The sequence below is a fragment of the Sphaeramia orbicularis genome, chromosome 4 (assembly GCF_902148855.1).
Source record: "Sphaeramia orbicularis chromosome 4, fSphaOr1.1, whole genome shotgun sequence".
Classification (NCBI taxonomy): domain Eukaryota; kingdom Metazoa; phylum Chordata; class Actinopteri; order Kurtiformes; family Apogonidae; genus Sphaeramia; species Sphaeramia orbicularis.
This window is the reverse complement of record NC_043960.1, coordinates 47,470,681-47,495,262: the sequence shown is the minus strand read 5'-3', so window position 1 is coordinate 47,495,262 and position 24,582 is coordinate 47,470,681. Positions and strand designations below refer to the sequence as shown.

At 38.3% G+C, this 24,582-nt stretch overlaps 1 protein-coding gene across 1 annotated transcript in view; it reads right to left on the bottom strand.

Annotated features, from left to right (window-relative positions):
* The window catches only part of xpr1a (xenotropic and polytropic retrovirus receptor 1a), a 129,662-nt gene that overhangs the window by 45,342 nt on the left and 59,738 nt on the right, over positions 1–24,582 (bottom strand). The window lies entirely within an intron of this gene.

Sequence of the window (24,582 nt, the reverse complement as noted above, 5' to 3'; positions counted from 1 at the left end):
TTTTTCAAAAGGTTTTGGAATCCGTAATTACAGTAGTTTTTGTAGAAAGTCCATTTTTGTAGCCTGCTGTTTATTTCCCCCTGAACAGTAATCCACAGAGTGGTAGGAGTGGAGCTGAGGTGGATAAATGTGGAACTGTGAGAACAGTTTATGGATGGAGGAGAGGTTGTGAAATGACCTGATACCTCCATGTCTTCATTCTGCTTGATGCTATATGCTGCTGAACCCACAGGTGGGGGTGTATGTGATAATTGTGCATATTGTATCAGTGTACAGACACATCTCCATCTGTTGAAGTGTTAGAACAAAGGGCAGAATCAGACCCACATCATCTCACCGCTCCCTCTGCTATAGCATCTCTGTAGTTCCTGTCATCCATCTCTTGTAAACCTGCAACACACTCTACTTTCAATGAGCATCAGCACATATGAGCATCATTAACATCTCATAATTACATCGCAACTCTTCATCTGCCACTGAATGTGAATTATATTACACTGTGAATCGAAAGAAACCTAATTAGAGAAACTAAAGCCATGCAACTATTATGGCATTCATTGCATGTTTGAATTTTTCTATGGTGCCAGCTTTGACAGGTTCTTCTTGAGATACACAGTATGGGCTCTCATTATCAAGATTCTGCATGGAAGATAATACAGATGGCCTATCAGAGATATCAGCACTCACACCAAAAGAGCAGAGGACATAGGGGTGGCACAATTTCATATATATATATATATATATATATATATATATATATATATATATATATATTAGGGCTGGGCAAGTTAACACGTTATTACCGCGTTAACACATTCATTAAATAACAGCGACCATTTTTTTAAAAATCTCCCGTTAATGCCGTTTTATTCTAACTCATATTATTCTGCCCCTGCTTGTGTGTGTGTAGCGATTAGCTTGGCAGATAGACAACAGGTTTACCAAGAAAAGCCAGATGCCGAAAACTTCTGTCCAAATCTTTTACTTGAGACTCACTGTAAAACTGCAACATACATACAAAATATGTTTCAGTTCTGTTCATTGCCTTAGTACATTTAAATGGCATTATACATTTAAATGAATGGGAAAAAGACCGCTAGCTCGATGCTAACTTGAATGGGAAAATCCATAGACACGCTAACGATTAGCATTTACAGATTAACTTAAGATTTACAACGTCTTTTTATCCAACAACAAAGGTTCACATCAGAGATATTTTATACTATTCATTCTTACAACAACGGAACGTAAAATACTCACAGGCAAACATTTTTCGGGCCATACAAACAGAGTGAAAGAAACGTGTCTGTTAGTTCCTTCTTATGTCCAAACTGACTTTGGGAACACCACAAGGACAAAACATACATTAGTGCAACTTATTCTGACCACTAGAGGGCCCCCTTTGCTTGCTTTGAACAACTGAACATCACATATTATTGGGCTTATTAGTATTAGTACTTATTAGTGGACTTAAGACTCCTGTCAATCACTCACAACCAGAAATAAACTGGTGGGGACATAAACATGGAGAAAAGTACCGGTCTTTTCCATGGACACTTTCATTTTAAATGTCTTCAGACGGTGGGGTTGAGAAGGACAGTTGTTTGTAAGCACTGCAATGTGGAATTATTTTTTATCACTGGAGTACACCAAGCCTGAAATATCACTTAAAGGCAACACACGCTGTTGATGTCGGCAACCACCCCCCCATATCTATGCGATTAATCGTGATTAATCGCAGAAATCCATGCGATTAATCGTGATTAAAAAATTTTAATCGCTGCCCAGCACTAATACATACACACACACACACACACACACACACACACACCATATATATATAAATAATATGACATTCATATACTGTGAGGCATTATTTTTAAACCTTACTAGATCAGCTTTTGTAGCTCAAAAAATGCTCACTTTTTCTCAGTGTAAATATTGCATATTTATTAGAATAAGAGATTTGAATTTTCATAGTTACTGAAAATGAAACTCACTCATTCACTCACTTTCACACTTATTGCTACAAGCAGAGCAACTTCAACTGTCTAAGTCAAACTTGCAGAGTAATAGCCACTTGTCACTGTACTGGATGTAAATCTGGTTCTACGCGTAGGCAACGTGGAAGAAGGAGGCATGATTAATAACAAAGTAAATTGGTTTGGCATATATAAAAAAAATAATTACAACCAAATGTAATAATATTGCAATTAAATACAGTGAGCTAAAATACATGTACAAAAAGTCCTGGGATAAAAAATCTAGATAAGGTCATTTCAAGGGAGCGTGAAGCTGGTTCCGTAATCGGAACTGGTTCCGTTACGGAACCAGTTCTGTTATTGGTTCTCAAAACCAGTTCCATTTAAGGATCCAGTTCTGTTTAAGGATCTAGTTTCATTTACGGAACCAGTTCCGTTTACGGATCTCGGAACCGGTTCCGTATGGAACCACTTCTGTTTAAGGGTCATGGAACTAAACTGTGCTCCGACCTCCAAGCACCGCTTAGTGCCCTCAAAGCCCTGGCTCCTGTGGAGCTTGGAGCTGCTCTAACCCACAGTAAACTGGGACACCAAGCCGGTCCTCCATGGACTTTGGATCTAGTTCTGAATAATGGTCTCCATCAGGTCTGACCCATAAATGAATACACATTTGCACTCGTCTGCTGTTTATATTGTCTTTAATGCTGGCGAATGTCATTTTATTTAACCTCATTAATGCCAACTCCCCCTTCCACATCGCCGCATTGTGCCCTGCAGGAAGCGGGCTCCAGGCTCCTGCGGGCTTGCAGACCATTGCACTAGGCTGCTGTGACCGGTACACCAAGCCGCAGTACGGACTGCCAAGCTCCAGGCTTTTTATCAGCTACCAGCTACATTTAACTTAAACAGACCTCGGAAGTCCAGTTCCGTGCTGGTTATGAATAAGCTTTCTCAGATCTGCTTATTCGGATCCAGTTCCGTTTAAGGATCTCGGAACCAGCTCCGTTTAAGGATCATGGAACTAGTTTTGTTTACAGAACTCAGAACCAAGCCGTGCTCCGACCTCCAAGTCCCACTTCACCAGCATCAAGCCCTCCAAGCCTGGCTTCTGTGGGGCTGAGAGGTGCTTTAAAACGCAGTGAACTGGAAGACCAAGCTGCACCTCCATGGACCATGGATCTAGTTCCGAATAATGCTCTCCTTCAGGTCTGAGCCAAAAAGTAATACACATTTGCACTCTTCTGCTGTTTATATTTTCTTTGATGCTGGCAAATGTCATTTATGACTTCCTTAATGTCAACTCCAACTCCCACATCGCCGCATTGTGCCCTGTAGGAAGCCGTCCTACAGGCTCTGAACGATGGCTTCTGCAGCTTGCAGAGCGGTGCAGTAAGCTGCTGTGATCTGGGGCGTGGATCCAGTTCCGAGAACCGTTTTCGTTTACAGAACTCGGAACCAAGCCAGGCTCGAAGCTCCACTTTGACCATGAAAAGATGACAAGCTGCATTTTACACCAATTATTTGCATGTATTGATAGGATTAGTGGTTAAGAATTTATTAAACATTTTAGACCAGCAGATGATTTTGGACTGTGGTGGTTTGGGTCTTTATGGGTTAAATAGAGTTATTGTGTCATATTGTCATATTTTCCTTGAACAGCTGGTGATTATAGAACGTTATGACATGTTTAAAGTTGCATAAAGTTGAATAAAATTATCATACAATGTGATATAAGGAATGACTCGTGCGCTATCCATGGTGCTGAATTACACATATGTGGTGTACAGTGCTAATAGAAATACAGGTAAAGTCATTGTTTAAAGTGAAACAAAAACTTGATTTAAAAAATAAATAAATAAATAAATTCTCAGTAAAATCGGATGAGTGACCCCCTGAAACACCTTCTTTCAAACACATTCAAACCAAACAAACTTCCTCTGATCTGCTTATTTGGAGCCAGTTCCGTGTAAGGATCTCAGATTCAGCACAATGGACAGTGCACAATTCATTCCTTAGATCATATTATATATTTTTTCCCCTTAACTTTAAACATGTCATAATAATAATTATAATCATACCATTCAAGGAAAATATGACAGTATGACACAATAACTATTCAACCCCTAAAGACCCAAACCACCGTAAACGAAGCTGGTTCTGTAAATGGAACTAGATCCTTATAAATGGAACTGGATCCTTAAATGGAACTGGTTCCATTTACAGAACCATCTTCACGCTCCCTAGTTTCAATGGGTATGATACCCAAGGACGAACAGAAGATGAAGGGAAACTGAACTAAAACAACTGCTGTCTAATCCAAATCTGAAGCAACCATTTGAAGTCACAAAACACAGAAAATGAATTGTTTTGGGATTCCATAAATGGGTTTGGGCCAAATACACCAAGATGTGTCATGAAATTCAGTTGTCAGATGTTATTCCAGTCTTTTCTGCCAAGACTGCCAGCAGAAGTGACCAGCCTCCAGCCAATGTTAAAGGTCACCTGCAGCTCTGGACGCACTGGCATTTGTTTTATGTCTGTGTTTTTATGTGTGAGATGATGATGTAGTGCCTGAATGGTGCATATTGGCAGTGTCCCTGTATGACTGAGGTGACATATTCCTCTTCTTATTCTACAGATGCTGATGCAGTGTAATAGTGAGTGACCGACAGTTTGTCACCACTAGACCTAATTCTTATCATCAACAATGAAGACTAGAACCTCTTCTCTCACAGAACTAAACAGATTATTTTCAGTGTTTGCAGAAATACTTGCTAACTGAGGTTTATCTACCTGAAAAACAAGCGTGAAGAATTTGCAGCATCTCAATTTGCTCAAGGAACTTCTATCCTAGGATCTAATTGATCTGAGGCTACAGGAAAATCAATACGTGGTTTGAGTTGATTTAGGAACATTTAACAACTGTAAATTACAACCATGAATTTGGTAATTAAATCCAGCAGTATGCCCTTCATTTGGCATTCCAACCCCAGTCTAATAAATGAACCATCCGACTGATCATTAATCAGATAAAAATTGATTCTGACATTTAACATTTCCTCCTGTGTGCATAACTTTAATCCTTTGTTTGTTTGTTTTTTTGGACTGTTAATCATATTAAATATTATGCACAGTGCAATGCAACCTTATTTATATAGTGCTGTTCAGACACAAAGGCAATGTAATGGGTTTTACTCAAATAAAATGAACATTGAGAGAAAAATAAAAACAATTTGCTTAACAATAAAAGATCAATATACTGAAAAAATACTTAGAAGGGAATCCAGAGTCAGTAAAATCATAATAGTAGAGAATAGAGAATAAAATAATTAAAAAAGGGCCCATTTCTTTTGATTTTGGATAATTTATAATCAAGACAAATTTTAAAAAAAAATTACCATATTTTGGTATCAGGAATATAGGTCCACTAGAAGTTGTCAGTAGGGCTGTGTACTACTGTCAATACACAGAACATGCATGAATGACTTTTATACATTTTTATGAATGATGTGTAACAGAAAATGTCGAGACATTTGTCATTAAACCGTTTAAACACAGCCCCTTTTCTTCACATCAGCAGTGATGGGCGATTGAGCAACAGAGTCAATGTGGAAAGTGAGCGTCAAGAAAAAAACAGTGAAATACAAAAACAAAAAATCATTCTGTTTGTTTCCCAGCAATTATGTTCTAAAATGCACAACATGCAAAACACATTCCCTCCATTGCATAAATCTGTGGCAAAGTTCTGAAGGGAAATCCAACTGAAGCACATTATTTGACTTACTTTGTGTTTTCATTGCTCCTCCCGCACATGCTGTGCTGTGCTCTTATTGGTTGGATGTACAAATTCATAACCCAAAGGTCAACAGTCAGAAACATACCAAACACGGCGTAACTTTAAACATGTAAATAGCATTAAAAATGTAAATAAGATGAAAAATGTAACTAAAGATTTGCATCATGATGTGCAATATAATTTTCTTTCTGTTCAAGTGAAAAATTATAAAAAGGTATTGAAAATAATATAATAAAGACTAAAGAGCTAATATCAAAGCAAAGATATCAATACTATTATCAGCATTGGAAATTTTTGCTCTTCAAATTCTATTTTATTTGTATATATGGTTTTAAACTGGTATAATATTGAGTTTAAATTTATATGAAATGAAGCAAAGTATATTTCAGATCAGACCAACTGTCTGATTGTAAAATCTGAAATGTACTTTGAAATCAGTACATGTCTTCTAGAAATCTCCTCACAGATATAATTTTGCATGTTAAGAAGCTGGTTTTATAATCCAGTGTATGAATGCTACCAGTGGGTTTTGTGTCCAGGATAACGAGACATACAGTACAACGCTAACTCCTTATCACAAGCTTCACTTCTTCAGACAAAGAATTGTGCTGGTAGCTAGAAAAACAACTCTTGACCTACAGTATTCCCAGGGCGGCAGTCCCCCTCCCTCTGCTAACCCCCTCTTCTGTAGATTGTATAAATAAATGATGAGACAGCTTCCCCCCGATTCTAACCCCCAAAACCCTAACTCACACACACTCAAAACACACACATATATGCACACACCCAACCCCCCACTCTTATATTCCCATACAGGCATTCAGTGATGCGACCCCATAAAACCAGCACATAAATCCTTCATGGAGACCCTCTAACCCTCTGACAGTGAGCATGATTTGAAGCAAACAACAAACCTGACAAACTCATACTCCACTTGCCACTCAACATCACATGCTTATGCTACAGGAGCTTTTGTTAGGAGAAACAAGGTTGGTGAAGAGATCCTGAAAAGGAGTCAGGGAATGGAATGGCTTCCTTTGTGTTAGGAGATCAGATATCATCTGTCATTATACTGGAGTCTTGAGAGAGGGGAGAGAACATAGCATCTATGTCTTCACAATCTCTTTAAACAAACAAACACACACAAGCAGAGATAAGGCCATACACACATACAAATTGTACGGCCCCTATTTTAAGCTCCATTTATCCCTTTTAATGCAACCCCACTGCATTGCTGTCAGGGGAGCTGAGGAGGGCATTATAGCTTCTTTTTTTTCTCTAAGGTGCAAACACACAGGTGTAAATCACAAAATAAGTGTCAGACAAACAGAGCTATACAAGAGAACTGAACTGAATTGAGTAAATTCATCTAGAGAGACAAAAAGAGTAAGTGCACATAAACAACTTCAACATCCTCCGGTGCCAGGCTTCAAGGAAGGAAACAACATTAAAACCAGCCAGACCCCCCACCCCCCCTCCACTCCTCCTTCACGCCTTTCCCCCCCCCTCTTATTCCCATTCCACCCTCTGGCCACAATTAATTCTACCAATCATCTCTCTCATCGAGGCCAGGGGAGCATTAGGAATGCATACTCACTGGGTTAGACTGGCAGCCTGGGACAACCGGAGGCAGGATGAGGAACTGCTGCAGCTCCTCATCCATTGTGTACTATTTATACAGCAGACTGCAAGCTAAGCATTTGCAAAAAAAAACTAAACTACACCAGCAGACAAGAGAAAAATGTTACAATGGAGACAATCACACATTATGAGAAGCGCTAATATTTCTCACTTGCGTCTGTATCAAAGGAAAGGGAGTCAGTGATGGACACATGATGAGCACTACCAGCAGCCATGTGGGAAAAAGCAAGAGGCCAGATGGGTTGTGAGATGAACACGAAGATCAGGGTGAAAACCCAAATACACCGGAGAATGATATAAGTGAGAAAATAAGAGGCAGAGTGAGAGAAATATGCAGCAAAGGGAAAATATTTTAGGAAGAGAGGGAGAGAAAGCAAGAAAGAAAATGGATATAGCATAAAAACTGCAAAAGCAGTGAAAAGCTCCTCAAAAGGAACAAATGTTGTATTAAACAAAAGGCAAAAATCATAAGAATCTGGAAAAGTACACTTCACCTTCCTTTGGCAGTTGTCTCCGCTGTGTCCAAAGCAAAATACTAAACATAAAGATAGATGATAAGATGCCAATTCATATCTCTAAAATATCACAGCTATCGGAGCTCAGCAATAGTCACATCTGATGGAATCGTAACAATGACCTGTAATTAAAACTGTCCATCACATATGTGACCCCCTCTGAAAACACCTGTGATTGACCAAAACCTTCTCATAATCTTGCATTGCAGTGTAGATGTTGTACAACCTGTAAAACAGTCACAAGGAGCTGCAGAAATCTCATGTCCTTTTAGACCAAAGACATTGGCTTCAAGAATAAGGTGACTAGATCAACTCTGAACACTAAATATGCTAATTATGTTATGTTAATTGTTTTACAAATGGTATCATTAAGATCCTGAGTATAGCGCATATGCATACATGACAGTCCTGTTTAGACCTGTCTCTAAACAAGTATTTCTCACAGAACACTGAAAAGCAAGAGCAACTTACTTGCACAGTGTGCAAATTTTGTACAATTTGTGAACTCAAACCAGATATTTTGCACTTATTAAAACTGGAAATGGTAATATCATGTTCTTCTTTATTGTGTATTTAATGTTTAATCGGTAGAGCAGTAGTGCCCTGCCCATCAGAACATTTACTGTTTTAACTTTACCAAACTTAATTTTTCATTCATTATCTACCACATTATTCACTAAGTTATACTTGTATTTGCATTTAAGCATTTTATACTGAGCAGTGTTCACCACCTCTGCCACTGTGGTCACAGCTTCCTCCACCAGTATTTACAGTCCCTGCTTTTGTCAACAAGATGGTGATCATTAAGGTGTCCAGTGTTTCATTCTAAACATGTGTACCCATAATGTACTGTAATTTGCTACTGACAGTATGAACACACGACCACACACTAGTCAGAGTGAGAACAGAAGTACAGTATGTAATTTGATACACAGTCCAGGTATTAATATGTGTACTGAGTGATTTAATCACATGTGGACAGCTCTAATGCAAACACATTCAGGATGCAATGAGGACATACTAGGATCTGATCATTTGGGATGCATTTGGAAGCTGTCTGAGATGCCTATATCTTAGCAGTCTAGACAGGAGTGCATCCTGGGACATATGGAATGCCATATGAGTGCCAGCTGATGCCCCCTGTGTAAGTGAAATTCAGCACACCTTTGGTAGCATGATAGTGTTTTAAAGATGTCTGAACATTTGACAAGCCCACACAGATAGTTTACAGGTGTTTCAAAAGTGCAGTGGAGTCTATCTGTTCAAATAAATGAAAACACAACAAATGGGTTAAAAGAGCCTGTAGCCAACATGCTGGCATGTCTACTTTGACTGAACCCATTCACTTAAGGTTCATACCGTGTTTTGAGCTTCTTAATCTAGAGAAAAAAAAATAACCTTGCCAAACTAACTTTGCGACTAAGCAGATGAAAAGAAAACTTTCCATGATGCATATTGCCATGCAATTACCTGAATCTTCCAACCAGATGTAGATGTTGTGGCAGGAGGTCAGCAGAAGTACACTAACAAGTCGAGTTTGTGAGGAACAAACAAAGTGGGTCATTTCTGTCTTTTCATGTGCGTGTACCTCAGTGCTTATGAAAAGCAGTGAGTCTGTGCTGTCGTAATCATTTGTTGTCAACAAGATAGTATTAACAGTTTAGTTACGTCTTATAAGCCCCAATGTAGACATGATGAACAGACATACATAACTGAGACAGAAAAATGTGGAAACTGAAAGGACAGAAGAAACTTTGGAGTTCAGTGCGAGGCTAAATGTCCATGGCTGAAAGCACAAAAGAGGCTAAATGGGAATAAAGTAGATGAGGAAAGAAGTCAGATGAAATGCAATTGGAGAAGCAGGCTACAGATTCTTCTAATCAGACGAACACAAAGTCTACAAAGCACTCTGATTGACCAGGGGGCTGATGGGAAAGTTAATTATGCCTGCTTTTTTCATTGTAACAGGGCAATAAAAAAGAAAGGCAGTATGTGTGTTTCTATCTGGGCGAGGCACTCCCACTTTCTCTGCACTGATGTGTCCTCTGTCTCTCTCTCTTCTCATTTTACTAAGCTGCTGCAGAGAAGTGTTATCTCCAACAGTCAGAGTGAGGCACAGTTTGGCCTCTCTCTCTCCTTCCTGAACAACATAGGGCCTTGAAGTTCATGATAGTTTCTCTGAGAGTATCTAAAAGGCTCCCTGCTTCTCTCTATAGGTAGATGGAGACAGAAGGCAAAGGCAAACTGATAACAGTGTGAATTAAAAGCTGCTGATTCATCTTGTCAGGTGGAATATTTGCCTGGATTCTCTTCAGTAAAGTGCCAAACTTTGTGCAGACATCTTAAATCTCTTGAGATCAAAAATATAAAAAATAATCTCATGAGGAAAGTTTGCTGTGGAACTACTAATAAAATTAAATATGCATTAGGCTATGGTCTAAGCTGCATTATCTAGTCTGTGTTTTAATCACTTTGTGACATTTCTGATCTTAAGCTCCTGAAACGGCAGCTTTCTAATGTGATTTTTATAAAAAAAAAAATATCACATTTCTATACCCAGTCTGCCACGCTTTGAGCAATGCAGACAGTGGTCCAATGAAGAATGTGGATAAGTATCAGCATCTCAGTATGCAAACTCACGTACAGACCAGATCTCTCATACAATGTTATGAGGCAAATCTAATCAAAAAGATCAGCTCTGATTTCAGGGAGGTTTTTTCAAAGAGAATAACGGTGGATTATGTCTGTATGTGAGTGTAAGTGACTGTAAAACAATTTCAGAATAGAGTCATGGTGCAATATACTTTTATTTAGAACAAATTTCTGTTATTAGCATAGATTACATCTGTTTAATCTTAAAAACCGGCAAATCTTTAATTTTTATATTTAATTTTTCTCATTTAACGATTACCATACAGTTCTTGCTGTATTTTACCTCTATAAAATCAGTTGCTTTAAATTTCTAACACAAGACTGAAGCACTCAGGGTGATGTCTGGGTTTTGGATGATAGTGATGGTTGGGTTATTACACTGTCTTTATCATGTTTTTTTGAAAGCTTAGATGCTGTCTGGATTTTAAGAACGGGCAACTGGGCAAGACCATAGACTAATACAAAAACCTACAAAAAAATTAAATAATGATAATATAATAATCATTTTCAATTGTCCATTATTAGCAAATCTATGTATAAGAAGAAATTAAGAGATAACTGTGGAGAAGAGATAAAGAATGATTAAAAAAAAAAAAACCCAAAGCTTAAAACCTTCATCCATGCACAAAATTCTACAAACTTATAGGAAAATGTTGATATGAATATAAATGGTCCTCCTACAAATCAATATAGCCTACTGGGTTTTTTTTTAATCTTGATAATCTTCAGAATGATTTCATTTTTATTTGACTTTAGTGCTGCCCAAAATGGCTTGGCTGTTGCACCTGCACCTTGTAAAATCATGGAATACACTGCATGACAAAACACTCAGACGTACGGTACAACATCTAAAAACAGCAAAAAAAAATCTACATCCTAAAATCCACAAAAAAAGCTCTGGTATGAATGTTAACAAAAGGCAAATGGCAAAAAAATACTCCTCAGCTCTGACATCAAAAGCACTGCACACTGTAGGTTTTCATATGTTCGCAACAGAATCATTTATTTATTACCTCCGCTAAGGAGGTTATGTTTTTGTCGGCATTGGTTTGTCTGTTTGTTTGTCTGTCTGTGTGCAAGATAACTCAAAAAGTTATGGATGGATTAGGATGAGGAGGTCTGCGCTGTCTTTTCTTGAAAAGCTGTCTTTTCTAGAAAAGCACTCGTAGACCTCCACCAAGGCAGATCAGTGGCCTCCCCCACCCCCGATCACCACCAAAATTTAATCATTTGTTCCTTGTGCCAGTATCAACATTTCCTGAAATTTTCATCCAAATCCGGAGCACTGATCTGCCTTGGCGGAGGTCTGCGCTCTCCGAGTGCTTCTAGTGATTTAATGTTTCTACAGGTTTGTCGGACACCATAACCTGCAGCTACTGTTTCTGTAAATTGCAGTACTTGAACTTCAGAGCTGCTGTGTGTTTGCATATGTATGAGCCTGCCATGACTGTAACTGGACAATATGGCCGCACATAGCCTACGGATGCAACAAGCCAAGCTGCTCTGGGGAAATTATTCACAGATTCACCGAGCTGGAAAAAGGACGATTATATGGAGCAAAACCTAATTAAAAAATTAGGAGAGGTGTGTAGAAAGAAAAGAGAAAAGTGGTGAAAGGGGTTCCAGAGACAAAAGAGTGGGGGGAGGCACAGCAACACTACACAGGACCTTAATGATCAATGACAATTGATCCTGTTCTTAAGCTTTTATTTTCACCAAGAGGATCAAAACAGAAGAAACAAATAAATGTCATATTGTGAGGCCAGTGAACAGTCACTACTGTCTTCTTAGGATTACAAAATAACAGCTTAACCCTTTCAGTCAGGGCTGGTCTACATGGTCATGCCTCATTAAGATAATAAGTTTTATGTTGTGCTGTTGTGCTCTCTGTGCTACCCAAACATAACTGATATTAATCATCATCTAGTATGTGGAGAGAACAGAGGATCAGAAACGCTTGGCTGTGCTGCTGATGTCTCATTTTACTGCTGTGTTGGAAAGAGAGAGGGGGGGGTCTACCGCCTCATCTGTTGAACATGTGCAACCCCTCCTTTGCCTTCTGCCATTTTTTCTGTCTCATCTTTTTCATCACTTCTGCTTCAGTTCTCCTCAAAGCAGAATGTTTGCTTCCTCTCTCACCTTTCCCCTGTCCCTCAACAGCTCTCTACGGAGCACATCTTTCCTCTTCACCAAACTTGTGCAGCCGTGTGAAAAGGATATGGGTGGAATTGCAGACAGTGCATTCACATAGAGAACAGCAGAGCCAGGTCTAAAACAGGAGGGAACCATCAGCACCCTGTGTGCCTCCATATTGTCAAAGGAGTGGTTGTAAAAAAAAAAAAAAAAAAAAAATGGAAATGGAACAAAAAATAGAGTACATTACCATTTTCTCATGTGTCTGATTTATTTCTCAGCACTTGACAAAGACTTTGCAGCAATCCTAGTAATTCTAAGTATTTGTATTCAGTAAAGTTGAAACAATTAATCAATTAATCCTCTTGAATTGATTAAGAAAATATTCAATTACAATTTTTGTGAATTGGAGCTTTGTTTCAAAAATGGTGCATAGCTCAGAAGAGACAAGGACAAAAAAATACAGTTAAAAAATATTTGTCTACTTTTTTAAGTTGTATGTTAGTTCTCTCTTAAGTTGTTAGTAAGTTGGATACAAATATTTGAAGACTGCAGTGCAAATATTGTTTGTAGATGTCATTTGACTTGTTTGTTGTTTGTATCTATAGATATTTTTATATATACTTTTATACTGTTGTCATTATTTCATTATAGATTTTACATATATATATGTATATATATATATATATACTCTTACTTTTATCATTTTTGTGGTTATTGTTTCAGGTGGTTAATAAAGTTGTTTGTCAATTTCAGACATGTCCATTTCACATTTTTACAATTTTTGTCACCTTTTCAAATAATCGTTTAATCAAATCAAAGAAAATAATTGATAGCTGCAGCTCTAGTATTCAATATCAGTACTCTTTACTTCACATCTTACACATCTTCACAGTTAATTTGTGAACATCTTTTCTCAGCTGTCTCATTTTTGCATTTCAATTTGGACAAACAGTTCACTAAATGTCAGCTTATATTCAAAAACACCACAAGTTCACAAACTCAACAGCAGTGCCAAAAAACTGTCCTGTAGATTTTGCATGAATTTACATCATCCACATAAGCTGCATTGTAATCTGGATGGCCTGCAGTTTCATCTAATAGACAGAGTGTTTCATAAGACAGAGGACTGCTCTGGTCAATCTGGATAAAAAAAAAGTAATATCTAGAAATTATGATAAGATTGTTACAAAAGAAATGGCAGTGAAAAATGGACAGATGGGTATAGTCACTTCACAGCTGTCACTGCTGATGGATGGAGTAAGGAAATTAACTGTTGCACAACTACAGCACCCATAATACACACGCAAGTAGATGACATGAAAAGAACACACTCCTGTGGGTAATCAATCAACATAATTTTAACAGAAAACAGGAAAGCTTCAGGTTCAGTGTGCGTGATATTTTGCATCATCTCGGGATGAATGTCCTCCAATTTAACCTACAGAGCATGCAACATCACTAAAACACTAGAGTCCCTTGTTTGAAGAGGAGGAGAAAGTTTAATGAAGTTTGCAACAGGGCAGACTGTCAACAGCCACTGATTTTGATTTGCACGCAATTACAAATTGATAAAAACATAATTATGAATATTATATTCCATTTCTATATTTGGAACCTCCTGAATCCCCCCAAATCTTACACTGGACCTGTAAACAATGTCAAGTGCCAGTTGACCTTGAAATTAATTGAATATTTATTGAAACTATATTCATAGAAATAGGGCTAGGCAATAAAACAATAACGATATATATTGCAATATAACTTTTCCTCAATAGAAATATGAGACATTCTCAATACAGTTTCGATAGAATTCATTCAGTCCATGTTTTGAGAGACATAAAAACAGCCAATCATAACTAAGTAGCATGGCACTGAACCAATCACGCTAGAGCCATGGCAAGTTAGGTTGACGCACACAGCACAGGCGTAAGAGCCAACCACAACACACACGCTAATGTTTGGACTGCAGCAGAAGGTAATGAGTGTTCCCTCGGGAGAAAATTTGACCGAGAACTTGGGCAACTAGGTTACTGAAAAGTAGGGTGCGGCATAGAAGCCGGGAATCAGATGTTCAAAGCATGTTAAGTTTCATTTTCAGTTCACGCCAGTTACGGCAGTTAAGGAACACACCCCCACCTATACACCCCTGTTATTGTTTGGTGAAGATGGGCTGTTTTGTTTCTCTTCTCTTTTAAAACTTGAAAGCTTTTGCCTGCTGGTCAGCCTTTTAGTTTAGTTTTAAATACATGTACCTGTTTTATTTATCTGAGACAGTGGTATAATGTTCTTCAGCACATCCGTCATGTTCAACCTCTGACAGAAAATAAATCATATTTAAATAACAAATAACCTTCTGATGTTTTCACAACTAACTTATGAGTAACAGAAAATTTCAGCTTGACAAAAATTGTGATTTGATTTATATTGTGGTACATATCAATATCATCTGATATTAAAAAAAATGTTGTGAAATTATTTTTTTCCATATTGCCCAGCCCTACATAGAAACTATATCTTGATTAAAGTAGAGGAAAGAGTAATATAGGAAAGAAAATCATTTATTCAAACGTCAGACCTGAAGACAAAATTGCCCTTTGGAGCAAAGTTGCTTTTGACGGCTATAATAACATACAGCCACCTGGTTGGAAGAAAATTGCTCTTCTATTTTTTACCGGTGTGTATATGTGTGTGTCTGTGTGCAGATAAATGCTCCAATAGAACTGCATGTGTTCGAGTAAGTGTGTGTGACCTGTCCCATTTTTAAGAGCTGGTTGCCTGGGAGTGACATTGTCATTATCGACATTTCTCCCCCACCCTACCCCATCCCTCTGCTCCCCTGGATCCTGTAGCCATTAGCAACCAACTAAGGGAGTTGGCCTCTCATCTGCTGCAGCCAATTGCTTTCACATCACTGTGGGACTGTGTGCATGCATGCGAATAAGCAGGTGCTCTCTTTGGTTTGTGTGTTTGTGTATGTCCTTATGTCTGGCACTATAATATCTACATGATTGAATACATCTACGTTGATTATTTGATCAAATGCAGCCCCACTGTTACTCATTTACTCTCAGTTTATTACATGACAGTATTACAACTCCAGAGCAATGGAGCAAAAGAAAACACATACTTATTTCATGGCAGGAACCCACATTGCAAGGAAGCGGTCAGCAGAAAATAATCAATAGGTGTTGATTAGGCCTACCCTTAGTGCCTTTGTATTGCATGGCAAGCAACAGCTATTTTTTGTGTGCCTGGTAATCAATACTCCTGATCTCTGATTAGACTGGGGCTGCACATCTTACTGAGCGAAGGAAAAGAGCAGTACAATCCAACTGACTGTGAAATTAAGCTGAAAACCAAATGATAGATGAAAAAATAAAGCAATAGTGCACTCCATGTTTCCCAGAACACATATTAAGCCAAGTTAAAATGAATAGCAAGAGAACATTTTATTGCTGAGAGTGTACTATCTTTTGTATGAGCTCTGCAGCTGAACTTCCACATGAGTTGTGTTTTGTTTATTATGACAAAGATATTTTCCTACTTGTTCATCAGCAGGCAGCATGTATGATGTCAAAGAAGCAACATACATGTATCACAAGCTAAGGTTAAGACAAAGAGCTATGTTATATGGCACAATATTTTTTTCCATATTGTTCAATATCAATAATCAATAATATCAATAATATCCACAAGTGGAAAAAGTAAGCAGCGCTTACCAAAAGTACTGCTCAGTTGCACAACACCTTGTGCCTTTTGCTCACTGATACCCTTCCTACCCAGGGATTAATTTTGAGTTTTGAATTTCAATCTTTTCAAAAACTTACAAAAAAAAAGTTTTAAAAAGAATTGGAAAAGAATCAGGTTATTAGTGTGCGAGTGATGGGTTGGACAAATTTTCTAAATTGAAATTTTAAAAATTTTTTGTAAAAACTCAAAAAAAAAAATGAAATTCCAGTATCAAACTGTGCACTGCACCTCCCCTAGTGATAAAGAGCATATGTGTCAAAATGGAAAAGAATCAAGTGAACATTGTCTGAGAAATCAGTTGGACAAAAATTTAAGATGGACAGAAAGACAGAGGGATGGACGATATATAGCTATATCAGGATTATTATGCCCCAGTTATTATGCCCCCACCCTCTGGGGCAGGCGGGGGTATAATAATTCTAGTTTATAATTTCATAATGTTACCAGTTGAAGAAATATCCTTACAAGGGCAAAAAACTGAAGTAAGAGGGTTCATTGATCAAGTGCAGACAGATGATGCATTTAAACAAAGACAAGGGAGAGAAAGAAAGAAAAAAAAAAAGTTTTTTCTTGTCTTAAAACAAAATTTGTGGCAATCCCAGTACAAATGTATGATTTTATGATATGCACTTGAATGCAGCATTTCATCTGTCAGCATCATGGACACATGAATAGAACTGGATTCCAGATCCCAAAAATGACACCTGTTCTTTTGGATGGAAAACCACTATGATGATGAACTATTAGTGAAAGCACTGTGTAGACAAAAGACAGTAGACTAATAAATATGAAATACAATAAAAAAAAATATGCAAGATCTCATGAGATTTCATTGCTGACACTAAAACAGGCTTCAAACAAAGTCAATTTTCCCGACATCTGAAATGATCAATGCCCAAAGAATTGGTGGAAATCTCTAAACCCTGTTCACTTCTTCCCTTTGAATGAATTGGATCGGCTCTGCCACTAGTCTCCTAAAGGATGGGGTCATGGAGAAACCCACATGACATTGAAAAGGAAGTCATTCTCCCACAAATAATCTTATTCTTAATGGTCTTTAACTAGTCCTGTTGTATTGGCTATGTGTGCTTCACCTGATGCCGCCACCCAACCCTTCCTTCTAGGACAATGGCCGCTCAGACTATACAGGTACATTATAGATTTTAAAACATAAGTTTTGGGTGTTTAGATGATTTAAAACATAACACCTCTATGTTATAAAAACTGATAGTAAATCCAGCCATTTTCAACCCTCTTTCTAGTAGAGATAGGGCTGATCTGATCCAGTATTGATATCAGGTTCCGATACCAACGTAATTCACGGATCAGAAATTTCCGATCCAACCTGCGGAGATTTCCGATCTATGAGCCATGTCTGTGCTTTAACGGTGCCCTGCCACACAAAACTGTTTTTACTTGTATTTTTTGAAATATGTTAGGTCCATAGGTGTTTGTGTTATGTAGTGAATTTGAAAATGAACCGCTACCTCCTCTGTCTGCTATTGCCACTGAAAAGAAATAAGTGGAAAAATCAGGTCAATTAGAATAGCTGGTCAGTGTGACGTGTGTGCCTCAGCACTACAGCTGCACAATATATTGTTTGAGCATCGGCATTGCGATGTATGTGTGTGCAATAGTCACATTGCAGGTCCTGTGACACAATGGGTTCTCATCTAATTTCAACTTGGGTACCTGACACACTGCACGCAGCAATCCACCAATCACAATCCTTCTTTATCAGTTTGCCGAAGCAGACCACACCCCTTGCACATGGAGTGACTCGCTGGTAACAACATTGAAAAGTGAGCAGTGAACAAGAGAAAATCACCAAAAATGAAGTCTTGGTGCCAAAAAGAAAAGCTCATATATATATATATATATATATATATATATATATATATATATATATATATATATATATACATATATATATATATATATATATATATATATATATATATATATATATATATATACATATATATATATATATATATATATATATATATATATATATATATATATATGAGGGCTGTTCAATAAGTTCATGGCCTCACCCAGAAATACCGGTTGTTATAATACAGGATGTTACATTCTTTCGTGATGGGATAGTGATGCTTGAACATCCATGGATCAAGTGGATTGCTGTAAATGGAGATTATGTTGAAAAATAAAATATAAATTATCATTCCGTGTCGTTCTGTTCTGGGTGAGGCCATGAACTTATTGAACGGCCCTCGTATATATATATATATATATATATATATATATATATATATATATATATATATATATATGTATATATATACACACACACACACACACACACACACACACACACATATATATGTGTGGCCGGTGGGGGGGGGGGTACTCGCACGCGCGCAGTACGGCCGGGGGATACGTGCGTGTTGCTTGGTAACCACGCGCGTCACTTCCCGTCCTACTTCTAATACTATGGGGGTACTGGGCAGTCCGTGCTCCCGCAGAAGTGAAAGTGAAACTCTGTGTTTGGTCCACAATGTCCATAAAGACATTCAAACTCGTCAACGCCATGATCCGGTTCAATGACCGGCTGCCGCGGCGCAGCGCAGACAAACCGGCAGCCTTCGGACAGGTGTGGACGGGCGGAAAAGGGTAATTAACCGACAATTAATAATTTAATCGAGCAAATTCTTATCGACAATTACTCGTTAGTCGATTAATTGTTTACATCCCTAATAAATATGTGTATATATATATATATATATATATATATATATATATATATATATATATATGTATACACACACACACACATAAATATATGTGTTTGTGAACCCTATATGACTGAAAGAATTACAATATATGCATTCATGTGGCAAGACAGATTTATTTTATTGTTCAGTATCGCAGGTTAAATATTAGATCCTCTCAACAATATCAACAGTACAAATAGAGACAGATATACAGCGTGCAGTACTTATCAACTCTGCAAATTGGTCTTTGTTTCTGTTACCATGGGAGCATGTCATGTGACAAACCACAGGGGTGTGTCTATATGGATCTATGAATACCTGTGGGAAGAGTGTGTGTGTGTGTGTGCGTGTGTGTGTGTGTGTGTGTGTGTGTGTGTGTGTGTGTGTGTAAGAGGAGGAAAGGGAGGGGAAGAGAGAGAATCATATATTAGAGATGTATTACAGGTCAGTGGGGGGTTTAATCAGGCCAGTAATATAGGCAGGGTGGGCTGATGGAAGAGGTTCCTCTGGGAGCTGCAGCTCTTTGTGTCTCACAGACCCCTCCAGACCAGGACGACCTCTCACCCCACACCTACCTCTTCCACTTCCATGGCATTTGTTCACCAATATTTCCATCTTTTCTTGTTGTGTTATATTTAAAATTAAAAAAGTACCAATCCAGTATCTGAGGTGAACTTCATGGGAGACGGATGCCAACAGCCCCTCTGGAGAAGCCAACCAACTGTAGCCCCTGTTTTGGCATCATCTCCCCACCTCCTCCAGTAGCGAGCAAGTGCCCAGCTGATGATAGATGTAACGAGAATGGCCCCTGCGGCTGCTGGGGGCCCCTGTCTCACTGATGAGTTATTCATTACAGCAGCCTTTAACCATCCTTTAAGGACTCTAAAATGCCACAGAGCCGAGCTCTGCTCAGATACCTTTATTGTGATGGATGTGGCAGCACTGATGCAGCTGGATCCACAGGTATAAACCCTTGATGCTGACTGTGCAAGACTGTTACAGAATTAGATTTTGTAAATGAAGGTCAGCAGTGGGTGGTCAAATGCAGGGCTAAAGTGAATACTTTAAAGGTTCTGTGTGTGATGTTTAATAAAACTGCTTATTGAACATCCTAGAAACACACAACTTACTGCCAACAGCATTTGCTATGTTCATTCTGTTCTTTTTAGGTAAGGGGACATTAACCCTCAATCATAGTAGGTGACAGTGATGCATTCTAATGCTGAATACAGTCATGAAATAGAAAAAAGGAGAAAGTTCATTCAGAGGTCCATGTAAAACATGGTGAATGGTAACTCTCTCCCTCTGTAGATAGAAACTACAAAACACAATTTTCTTTGTACTATACTCACATTTATGAAAACATAGCTAATTCTGAATATCACATTCATTTTCTACAATTAGATCCTCCTTAATCCCCCTGAATCTTACTCACTGGACCTTTAAATAGAGGGACAATGAGTGTGTTAATATTTAGCATTTTAGTGTGTCAATATTATATAGTGCTATGCTCTACTAAATTGATGTCTGTCCAAACATAGTATTGGTATTGTTGAGCTAATGAGAATAAACGAGCACTGCAACACTTACTACACAAAACATTTTCAAAGTGTCTTCATTTCAATGGATCTTAATGAGCAGTGATAACTAACTTAATTGAATTGAATTTATTACATTCCATGATTAATGGGTCTACAATCTACTGTTTTTTTTAGTTTCTTCATTTTATTTTTTGTTTAGTGTGAAAGTATTTGTGTTTGCTAAAGAACAACTTCAGCTAAACTTCCACAATCAAAGACAGTGACAAAATGTTTTTTTCTAACTGAAATAAATGTAAAGTTGACAAGCTGTTTTTGCAGACTGAGTGGAACACTTGAGCAGATAACATGTGCCTGAGTCTCATTTGGGTTCACATCTATTAATATTTTACAGGGGAGAGTACACAAGGCTCACAGGGTCACTGCCAGAGAATTATTTGATTTAGCCACATGTGGCATGTACATATCTGGGCCATCAGAATCTTGAGATGTGAGCAAAACAAATGAAAATACAATATTATGAACAGCAGACTTTCAAGAAACACTTTCAGAAAACCAAGATGATGAATATGAACATGCACCATATTATTCTCCAAATGAAAAATGTTCCCATATTCCCCTTCAGTGTTAAAGACAGGAAGCTTTAAAAGGGTAAGTATTTGATACAGGATTTGCCTGTATGGTGCTTCAGGCAGACACAGGCTTAAGGCAATAATCATGAGTAACGTTATCTGAGAGCAGCTTCAGTCTGAATCATATTAGTCTGTTCACCAGCCAGACATTTAGGTCCTCTACACATTCTGAAAGCTGAACCATCCTATGAAGAAGCCCAAACTACAGCCATATGCCCTGAGAAACAATAGTAGCAGTGACAGTGCAAAGGTCCTGTGTGGGCTAGCAGGCTAAAGAGGAGTTATTACAGCTGAGCGGACATTGGCCCCAGGGCCGGTAGGAGATGGACACAGGCCAGAAAACAGAGCAAGTGAGAAACAAGGTGTCTGCTGAGAGAAGGAGAAAACACAGCTGGAAACTCAAAGCCAACAGTGATTTTGAAGGTTGTTTTCCTTCAACATGACTTCAGACATTCTACCATCTAATAATTATCATGCAACAGTAGAGAGCAGTATCCACAGAACTGCTTCTATTAAGCATTCCTTTAATGTGAAATCACAGTCATTAACTAGAGTGCCTTGTTTTTGAAGTGGCGTGCTGTCTCCATCCACATTTTATATAATTTTGTCTGTTTTGCTTGAAGGTGGAGGAGAGTTTAGTGCCTCCTTTGTAAACCCTTATGCAGCTGTGTGTGTGAATGTATGTGTGTACATTGGTGGATGCACTGGCCTCAGTAATGGGCGTGGATGCCTCATTGTACTGCCATGAATACTGCTGGATGTCAATCTGGAGAATTCTATTATGTCCCTCTGGAAAATCCCTAACAAGGAAATCCTTAAACCCATTTCATGTCTAATTACACACATGAACAACAGATGAAAAACAAGGTCAGTCCAGTAATTTATGCCCTAATTTATGTCTTGTCATAATATCGAGGTTTGGACTTTAACTGAAAGATCAAGTCTAATAAGGGCCTCCTGCATTTTCTTGCAGCACAATAGCAGAGGAATTTGGGGGGGGGGGGGGGGGGGTCATTTGCAATCGGCAACTTCACCACTAGATGTCACTAAACATCACACACTAAACATTTCATTATTCAGTTCAATTCTAAACTTCTACCTATATCTACCCTAATCTAATCTACTAATCTAATCTAATCTAATCTACCCTATATAGTGTTCTTCAGTGATACTAAATTGCAATTAGTTTGATAAAACCCAGAAATGTGTTCTTTCTTACTCATTCTCCCTTTTCCCAATCCGCATACCCCATTGTCTCGTTCACAGGAAGTAATGTGGACCACTATACGTCTTCCTTTGGGCGCTTCTTCAGTCAGAATTCTCCTTCCATTTGCCATCTCGTGCCCCTTTCTCCCTCAAAACATGAGACAACAGCATGTGAGCAAACAACTAAATGCTGAAAATGGCAAGTGCTGATGAAGAGTTAATTTGTACAAAAAGGCAAGATTACTGTTGGGATTTTCATTTCATTTTGCCTGGATTTGGCTTTCTTTTGCAACAGCATTGTTTCTGCAACAACAGCGTTGTCAGACCTTTCTCTACTCTACTAATATTTTTTGTATATGTTCTGTTTATCAGTACAATTACGATAGTTTAAAGAGAGGGGCAGCATAACACTAACCTAGGGGTTAGTAACATTAATGGTTACTAGCACGAGCCACTCACCTAGTGAACATATTTCCGTCCATTTCAAGCAATACTTTGGCATCTGCACATAGTAAATTGTTGAGGTTAAATCTGTGTTTAATTGTAGAGTTTGTGTAATCTGTTGTTTTGCAGCTGAAGAAGAAATAATTACAAAGAATTACCATAGGTCCAGCTTCATAGGTCCGCTCAGACATCCAGAAAGTCTGATTTACACAGACTTCAGAGTGAGGGACATTTTTGATTCATTATAAAACTCTTGGCTGGCACAATCCAGGTAATTAATGGAAACAATACAGATGCATGTAAAAGAAATATGTGACCAGTGTTTATTTCAATGAAATATTTCCAAAATTATAATATTGTCAGTTCAAAATAATGCAAAATCCAGAATCACATACAACATAAAGTCATCAAAGGCAGGCTTAGCTTACAGAAACCAATGTAAACTAAAGGGAAAACAGTTTAGTTGTTACTAGCTTACATTTGACAGGAAATGAGAAAGTAGTGATTCAGATTGTGGATCATGATTCTACCTCAAAAAAAATGTCACATGACCTTTTGTCCAGATTGCCCAGACCTTGCCAGACTTTCCTCTAGCACCACAGAAGTGTAGAGTAAAGTCTGAGTCTGACTAAATGAAACTACATCCCCCACAAACAGGACTTAGCAAACATGTGGATTTGGAGAATCATTATGTTATAATTAAGAAGATGCTAGAAGCTCTCGGACATTTTCCAGTTGTGTGACACCTCCAGCTCCTGCCATTTCAATCCACAGTGACCCTTATCAGCTGGACCTCTGTAACTGATGTTGTGATTATTACTGCTCCAATGTCATTCTAATGCCAGTCAGAAGGACACAAAGGGGAAAAAAAAGATTACAATGCAATTGCCTATGTCACTGTATGTGTGTGTACCATCTAGTATCCACAAGCAGCTGCAGTCATCTGCTGTGGTCAAACTGCTAGTCTGACCATGATGGGCCAGTCATCTAATGAATGACAACAACACACAAAGTGAGAGGTCAAACTACTGCTGATGAAATGTTTGTATTTCTGCTGTCATTTACCTTGGGAGGGGGGCAGACACACACACGCACACACACGAACTCAGTCAGACACAAACAGCTATATACACATATCCTCCATTCCTTATTCAACAAAGGGTAGATGAAAGAACCCGTTGCCATGGTTGGAGGATGGGAGGATGGGTGGAAGCTGAGAGTAGAAGGGGTGCAGAGCGTGGGCGACTGACAGACAGACAAAAAAAGACCAGTGCTGCCCCAAAGTTTAAAAGAGCCCTTTTAACCGAGATTCTACCAATGTGCACATCAACACACACATGCATCACAATATGGTCCAACTGGTACGGCTGTATTTGGTAGAAGCTGTGTGGATGTAGTCAGAGTAAAAAGAGCACTGTTGAGATACCTCATCATATTCATGTAGATGTTAAAGAAGGACTGAACTAGGTTATCCCTGTGTTGTACGATAAAGGGGATAATCCAGAGTCAGACTTGATGGCTGCACACTGAATGATGCTTTTCAATTACAATG